The following is a 9155-nucleotide window of genomic DNA, read 5'->3' as shown; positions in this document are numbered from 1 at the left end:
TTTGAATTTTTATGAAATTCCAATGTACAGCACCGCAAAAACTTTATTTTTCACAAAAAAATAAAATTTTCGTCAATACTTAAATATTATGGAAACTAATGATGGCAAAACAACTGGACAGGTATAAAATGCATTTTAAAACGCTTTTTCCATGGCTCGTTATTTCAATTTTTATACTTTTTTTATTTTTCCCCCCTCCTCGACTTTGGTCAGAGTCGAGGGACATAAACTTCAAAAAATATTTGCAACGGCCTGAGTGCAAAAAAAACTGCATTCAGTGTAAAATGCATTTTAAAACACTTTTTGAATTCACATTTTGAGACTACGGCTTTTTATTTAAATTTTTATATTTTCATAATCATAACCACCTGGGAACAAAATTCTACTAACCCTTCTTAGTCAAAATCTACGCCATAAATCTAAAAATCTAAATGAGCTTTTTAAAACTGCTTTCACATGACCTGCAAATTAGTTTCACTGACTGTTAATTGCTGACGGAAACGCGACCGCTCCGAACAACGGTCACTAACCGTTAAATTTGTTACTCATTCTATTTCTGTTCCGTTCTCAGCGCGCAAGTTAAACCGAGCTAGAGCTAGAGCAATCTTTAAATCCTAACTAGAGTGGAAAATTTATTCAAAAATCCAGTTCCATGCTCTTCAAAAACGTTTCCCAAATTTGAAACCATTCCAACAAAAAAAAAAAGCGTAATCTTCTCATCTTCCCAGCATCATCTCCCGGACATCAGCATCTGGTCCCGCCAAAGTCCGAGGTCCTCGGCAACGGTAACGAACCAACAGGAAAAACTAGTTTTCACAGTTTCCACCGCGCCAAGCCAAGCCAAACGCGGACGGTCCAGGTGTGCCGACAGCGTCGTCAGAGGTGTACTGGTCAACGTTTTTTTGAAAAAAAAGCCAAATTTTACCAAAAGGGGGAGAAGGACATCTCCAGTCTGAAAGGACATCCGTTGCCGCAGAAAGAGCGCGAGATCAGAGGGAAAACCGGATTTGCTTCCTTTCTGGCGGATGATCCTGCACACACGGATGCTGTCGCGCGGATGCTGTTTGTGTAGTTTGTTTTTTTGAAAAAGGGGGAAAACCGGATACCGATACATGTAAACGCGAGGGGACATCCGGCTGTGGTCATAGCAAAACCGGCTCAACACCTTGGCCAAATTCGCATGAAATTATTTTCCTGATGAGTGCTGCGTGAGCTAGCAAATCAGTTCGCTCAAGTCCTTCTAGCGTTCAACATCAACTTATTTCTGGTGAGGATCGCTCCCGCGTCAGAGTAATCCAAGTCTTTGGCAAAACCCAAAAGAAAGCACACCTTCGGCAGCTATGAACTACTAGCAACCGCACTTCAGTTCTTGTTCGGCATTCGAGGCAGCAAGAAACACTTTCGGAATTCATCATGTGAGGAATAAGTGCAGTGAAAAATAAATCCAAAAAAAAAACACCACAAATTCAAACCACCATCCTCGGGATGTAAAAGCAAAAACAGCAAGCAAATTCAGTGAAAAAAACCAAACGTGTCTTCAAAATCAGCAAGAAAAATCTGGAATTATTGGCGAAAAAATAAAAATAAGGTGAACAAAAAACACCGGGATCGATTGGATCGGATCCCGGGGTGGATTAGAACAAACATCGCAAAAACAAACTCAAAATTAGACAGTGTTTAGTGGAAATAACCAAAACTCAAGTGAAAACAGTGAAAACAAACTAAAACAAACTGAAATATTTTGAGGTTGAACCAATCATCGAATATGAAGGTGAGTAGAGTTATATTAGTTATATTTAAAACTAACAAATGGTGAAAACATAGTGACTATTGCGTATTAGTATTAATTCAATGCACCCAAAATAAAGTTTTGTTACATAAAAGAATGAATGGTTGAAAGTGGCACATGCAAAACCAAGTTTATATAGATTTTTCTTTGAAATTTTGTGATACAATACAAAAAAATCATATTTTTTATAATTTTTTTCTCAAATTTCTAAAAACATTGCTTTCGATAACAACAATCCAACCAACTCCAACTCGTGTGTAGATTTGTTCTAGTGATGTGTTTTGAGACATGCGCACAACTTTTTTCGTGTGTAATAACTTGTTGAATGTCGAAAATCAGTTTGAACATGGCGCCACAAAGACACTTCATTTATTTATTGTTATTTGAATCAACTTAAATAAAATAAAATAAAACAAGGAAGTCAAAAATAAAGTTGAGTTGGCTTTTTTAAACTATTGATATTGAAGAGTTGTTATATATTTCTTTATGTTCAAAATAATGTTCACCACCTAAAAAAAAATATTTACCTATTTAAAAAAAAAAGATCAAAATTCCAGAAATTGTATTATTTTATCAGATATAAAATAATACAAATAACAACTAATATTTGAAGTTAATTCAAATTAAATAAGTATACAATTATTAAGAAAATGTTGCTTAGTAGGATGATTTCAAAACATGACATAAAATAAATTTTATCAGAAAAACGACTTAACGGTGCACATTAACCAGAGCTTTTGCACCCAGATTTTTGTTACAGACATTTTAGTATCTTCAAAACTACGGGAACTATCGATATAATTTTTTATTTGTCCCCTAAGCTACTATTTCAATACAGATTTACAACAAAATTTTTATAATCGAATTATTTCAGGATTGGGTCCATAAGTTCAGCAATTTTTAAATAAGAAAAAAAACAACTTTTTTGGTTGCTGTGTACCCTTAATTTTCAGATTGTTTGAAAATTTTTATTGCATCTTATTGTGCGCATCTTTTTCTTCCTGAAAAAAATCTCTTTTATTAGCTTAAAACTTATGTTATTATTGTTTTTTTTTGTAATTACACGCAGAAAAATATGTTGTACGATCAGCCGAGGTTTGAATCAATAACAAAAAAGTTTAACATAATCAACAACATTTTGTGTTGAATCAAACTTGATACTTATCAATTCCATAATAGTCTTTTGCTGTTATGATTGATTTAACAAAAATCTTGTTTTTCAAATCAACAAAACAGTTGATTGAAATATGCTTGATTTTTCTGCGTGTACATATTTTAAGCAAACATAAAACATTTTCTGACCAGCTTCAAATTCTATTCTGTTCTGTTAGATTGGTGAATAATCCAGTTATAGTTAGTGCATTTTGTTTGTGTCAGTAATTTTATATTAATTCACGTTGACAAAATTTTCAAATACTTTTAATTGGTAATCTTTAAATTAAACTTTACAGACAAATAATTGTTCCAGGCTGTTTTGTTTTTACCTTATTTTGTCATTAGTTAAAAATTACCAAGGGCTCATCCATAAACCACGTGGCCTTTTGGGGCGAAAACCAATTTTTTTTTCAAATAGCTTTAAATGCTTTTAAATCATGTTATTACTTTTCCTGTTTCCTCTCTTCACAGACAGAGGGATTTGATCGAACTCGTCGCGACTGCAGCGCTCCAATATGGCGACAACGACCACCCACCACCACCAAGAGAACGCTTCACATCAAATAGTCACCACCATGTCGGAGTGATGTCTGTAGCACTCGCAAAACTCGCAGCATACAGCCAAGTCAAACTAAACTGGACCCAGCGTCGATAAAAACAAAAGTCGAAACTAAAAATGATTATTACAATATTTAGTGGTATTTCGGAGCGCCATCTTCAAGCCACAAACCAAACCAAAGCAAAAGCTCCGGCGAGCTTTCGATGAATCCGGCCAAACTTCCCGAAAAAAGCACACCGATTTACAATGGAAAACATTCAAATCGACTCCCACACACACACACCCGCACTCAAAGAATGCTTATTGCGAATGCAAACGTGGGCGCGCAAAAGCCCCAGCAAATCGAGCAAAAGCCCCGCACGTCGTCCAACACGTGTAGCCCTTAGAGAGAAAACAATTTAATTAAGGACCCGCCAAAGCCCGCACACGCACACGGTGGCGGCGCAAGCCAATGCAAAAGAATAAAATATTGATACGCCATCTTGTCCTTCGCAGCAAACCAAAACACTTTGGAAATCATCGACGACGTTTTCCCACGTGGCCAACAGGGAGGCCACTGGTGGTACACACACGTGCGAGGGACACGAAATGCCACGAGGCAATCGGGTTGGCGAAAAGGGGAGCTTATTTGGTCAACTAAAACGAAAATCTTGAAATCAATACAAACAAAAGCAAAGTTCAAACGTCACATCGAAAATATATGGAAAATCAGGGGAAAGCCACGAACGATTTCGGCGGAAAAAACGGGGAAAATTCGGCACACACACACACACACACTCATTTGGCTGAAGGAGAAATTGCAAGGGGAAAATGTCGTGCCCATGTAAAAGGGCACGCAGTTCGGCTCGAAACACTCACACGAGGACAGCTCGTGTGCCTGGTGTGTGGCACCAGTACAAACGCACATCGGCTTCCCCTCAACAGATTCGGAAAGTTTTTTTTCCCTCCGGCGACCATCAAAAGGAAAACCAAAAGTCTCAACGTAAAAGTTTAGTTCACCACGAGGCCAGCAAAACACGCACACATTATCACACAAATCAACGAAACAAAAGCAGAGAAAAAGCTCTCCAGGTGGAAGCTCATCGCAGCAACCGACGCCACCGCGGCATTGTCGTCTTCTTTGTCGTCGTCGTCCACCGAGGAATGGAAGAAGCTTTCCACCGAGCGAAAGCTTCCAGAGAAGTATAAACCTACTGAGATCTATTAGTTTCTTTTTACGATCGATGTTTTATTGGTTTTTTTGTTGCACCACTAAAACGGACAGATCGTTATCACACAAAAACACATATAAATATATAAACTTACACACGTACACACACAAGTACACAGAAAAACCTCAAACGTATGCATCGCTCCAATTTTCGTTCCATTTTGCGATAAGTATTTAATCCTAAGTTTTTTAGTGTTTCTTACTTTCTTATAATTATTTTTCTCACACACGCACACTACTTTGTGTTAAATTCTTGTGCTAGTTTTTAGTAGTCACACCACAACCAAACAATAGCTAGGATAAATATTACTTCGTTTCGTTCCACTTAGATTTATATACCCTACTTTACACGAATCAACTTTTGAAAACCATGCACAGGATGATAACATAAATGTCAGAGCAGACAATAGTAAACAATAACTGGACTGTTTTGTTTATTATTTTGTAACACACAAACAAGCGAATGATTTTTACAGGGAAGAACAAAATTATTGGATTCAAGCAAAATGCAAAAACGAAAAAAACGGTTAAACCCATTTTGGATTGTTAGATAAACTATTAAGTTTGATTAGAACCGGCAAAAAGAAACCTTTCAAAAGAACGTAAATTGTTATTTAAAAAATGTGATATTTTGGAAGGCCACCAAACCAAATCAAACCAAACTTGACAATACGCACAACATCAACCAAAAAAAGCAAAACACGAAAATAAGCAACAGCTTTATGACAGAAATTATTTTCATTGTCGTTAAACCAAAAAAAAACTAAAACACACGCAAAATGACCCACAATCAGCGCTAATTTGGCGTAACGTACAGAGAGAATAAAAAAACAAATGGGATTGTTTAGTTGATACGTGAAAACCGATCCAGTTATTCATAGGCAAATTAGGAAACTTTTTAGCAAAATGTTTATGTATTTGTTAAAAACTGCAGAAGATTTTATTTATATTCGAAAAAACACGACAAACATATCTACTCACCTTTTGAAGCGAAAAAAACACGGCACCAAAAATGCGATCAAATCGATAAAAGCGAAGAAAAACGTTGATTTAAGCGACCAAATTGCCACACTTCAGACCGCAAAAAGAAAATCAACGAAATTGTTAATTTTTCAAGCAAACAAGAAAGCAAAACCAAAGCTGGATTCAAAAACAATGTAAAATCCAAAACAAAATCAAACATACATGAAACCGAAAAAAAACGATTGTTAACTCATTGAGATTGTTACACGAAACGTTTCTATATTTTGAAATAGGCTCTAATCAAGTCGCAAATAATGACAATAATTTCTGTAATAAAATCAAACCACGATGAGAGAATCCACACGAATTCAATAATTTTGCTACACAAGAACATTTTTTTCTTTTTTTTTTCTTTACTTATTACGCATCTACACCTCATACACAAACGTTTAAAACACAACCAACAGATTTTCTACCAAGTAACACTTCAAATTTTTATGTTAGACAGTTGACCACAGCAAATACTGCTTACGTTTTTTTTTCACGAACAAATTTCGAAACACACAACACAAAAGAGAAAGTGGCACGTTGAGCTGCTGGAAAAAATATCCACTCAAAAATAATCTTAAAAATCAAAACAATCATGTTAGAAATCTAAAAATGATTCAAAACCAAACTCGTCAAATGATATTAATAAGAACAACTTTTATTTACTTTATTTTCCAAACAGGAATGGTCTGAAAGATGAGACGGGAAATGTAGGCTCGAAAATGTGCTCGATTTCCGTTGCGCTGCCGAGAGAAGGTCTGCGGACAAGGGTCGCCCTATTTCGAGCAGAAATTGAACGATTTTGGTTAGGGTTTGCAAAACAAAGCGATCAGCATATTTTTTTATTTTTTTAAAAAAGCAGGTGCGTTATGTATTTTCCCAACAAAAATTGGTCTTGCAGAGTGAAAATTTCGAATCGAATTCAAAACAACTCAAAATATCTCCTCTTCCGCGTTTATGGAAAAGGACGAACATTTTGAAGCTTGAAAACGGCAATAAAAATCTCAAAATCCAAGGGGCTCTTCAATGCTGGCTGGAAAGATTTAAGTGTTGATCCTGGCGCTGTCCCGAAAGGGAAGAACCCACCCCGGCCGTGGGTTAGCTTAAGGTGAGGCGGTGGCCAGTCTTCCTCGACGGACAGTGCCCCGGGATTGGTATAAAAATTCATTTAGCTCCTTCCCGAGCCAGTTCGGAGAACCTTGCCCAAAACTCTCTCTCCGGCAAGAAGCTGAATGTCGGCCTCTATCAAAAACTAATTATCGGGCCCGTCCCGGAACATTCCATTCTGCAAAACCGCGAAAAGATTACAGTATTCGATCTCGGCGCAAAAAAGGACGGTTCGGAAAACTAGCTCTGGCAAGACGTTTAATTTCGACAGAATAAATTATTAATTTTGCGGTTCGAGTGCCGATGGGGAATTTCGCTTGGGGGGAAGAACCATAAAACGATTGAAAATTCCCAAAATTCCTTCCCCCGTGAAGGACTTTTCCCGATTAGGGAGAAGACATTGGCTGTGATTAAGATATATTCCTACGAAAAAGAACAAAATTTACTTTTTGTTTACTGCAAAAAAAAAATCAAAAGCACGCTGACACTATCAAAAAACATCATCAAATTTTACCCAAAAAAATATCTAAAATATCTCAAGGAAAAACGACCACCAAAAAAACGCACAGATCTATAATCCAGACAAGCAAAAGCCACGTGCTCGGCAAAATTGAACGCTTCAGCGATTCTGAATCGACCCTCATGGCCAACGTAATCCAGCGTCTTGAAATTTATGGCCTTTTCACCGACTTGGTCGTCGTCGTTGTCTTTTGCGCCTCAAATACACGGTCTCACCACCCCTCGATGTTATGTTTTTAGTTTTGCGGCAAAACAAGGGCAACCATTTTGCCCCGGAAATTTTTTTATCACGACAGGCGATCCAAAATCTACCTTTTTGAGTGCGAGTTTGGGCAGAAATGAGCGGGAACAGGAGCCGATTTGTAAAGCAAGCAAAAATAGACTAAAATTTTACATTTACAATAAAATTTGTCAAGCGAAAAGGGTAAACAAACATTTTACGTTAAATTTCAAACTGGAGATTCAAAAATGACGTTCAGATCAAAAACCACAATTTTATTTTTCAATTGATCAAAACTCGGCAACGGTTCCGCCCCGCTCGTACCATTTGGGCAAAATCTTGAGTTCTCAAATTTAAACCAATTTGCAAAAAAATAAATTTCAATTTTGTCCTGAGTTAAAAATAGCAAAAATCAACCAAAAATTACGCAAAAGCTCGACGACGACATTTCAAACAAATTCAAAATCAGTCAAAATCATAACCAAAAAAAAACCTAACCGACAGTGTTGCCAGCTGAACCTCAACACCACACAAGCGACAGCCAGCAGCAGCCATGTTTGCTCCAATTTTGATTCTGACCAAAAAGAAACTGTGATGAAACCCCATTTCAAATGGGGGAAAACCAAACGAAAACAAAAACAACAAACAAGAGAAGCCAAACCGTAAAAAAAATAACACACTCAAAAACGACATGTTGTTCAAGGTTGTCAAATTGTGAAGGTGCAGCGACGGCTAGCAGCACTGCTCGCGCAGCTGTCAAAAGATCAAAGTATTCAAATTAAAGGTGCTCAGCGTGCTCGTCGTTCAGAACCATCCAAAACCGAAACATTTCGAAAGTGAACTTTCGCAACACTTTCCCACAAGGGCGAAACGGAACCATCGGCGCAGGGGAATCAAATTTTCACTATTAATTTAAAGTATTTCGTTAATTAACAGCCTTTCGGAGGAGGACGAACCTGTGGTAAGCTGAAAGGTTCGGCCTCGGAAGAAGGACCTTCCAAAGTACATTTCCTTGATAGCATTTTGCACACACAAATACACACACACAGACTCGGTCACAAGTTCATGTAATCACAGTTTGGTGTCTCATCAGCTAAATTTCCTTTCGCAAATTATTTTTCATTTTCCGGAAGCGTCACAAAAACAACAAGAAGAAAATTCTCAAACCACCCCACTCAAAAAAGTGGCATCGTGCGGGGCCAGCAGGGTGCGGGAAAAGATAGCTCTCATTCCAACCCCGGGCAACGACATGAAAAGCCAAGTGTTTCTACTTTAAAATTTATCATTTTCAACTTTCTTCAAAGTTCGTGCCCCTTCCACTCGACTTGTCGCTCACTTTTCTCCGGTCTCATCGTAATTGACTGAAATTATATTTTCTACCACCGGGACATCTCTTGCCTTCATTTCCGGCCTCACGAAATTTACAAGCACAGCAACAACAACGACCAAGAAGTCATAAATTCAAAAAAGTTTTCTCGGGATTTTTTGTTTGCCAACCCCCAAAATAAAGAGGCTCCACGTGGTTGTCCGCATTTTTCCTGGACATTTTTCTCTCATTCAAATTCGGCAGCGAAAAGAAAAAAAG

At 37.4% G+C, this 9155-nt stretch overlaps 1 long non-coding RNA gene across 1 annotated transcript; it reads left to right on the top strand.

The window, feature by feature from the left end:
- The first annotated feature begins 1083 nt into the window (after positions 1–1083).
- On the top strand, positions 1084–8198 carry LOC120425503 (uncharacterized). The gene is made up of 2 exons (XR_005606540.2): positions 1084–1771; positions 3416–8198. It is a non-coding gene; the product is annotated as an uncharacterized LOC120425503 (long non-coding RNA).
- Positions 8199–9155: the final 957 nt, after the last annotated feature.

This window comes from Culex pipiens, chromosome 1 (genome assembly GCF_016801865.2).
Source record: "Culex pipiens pallens isolate TS chromosome 1, TS_CPP_V2, whole genome shotgun sequence".
NCBI lineage: Eukaryota > Metazoa > Arthropoda > Insecta > Diptera > Culicidae > Culex > Culex pipiens.
This window is presented reverse-complemented; position numbering and strand designations above follow the sequence as displayed.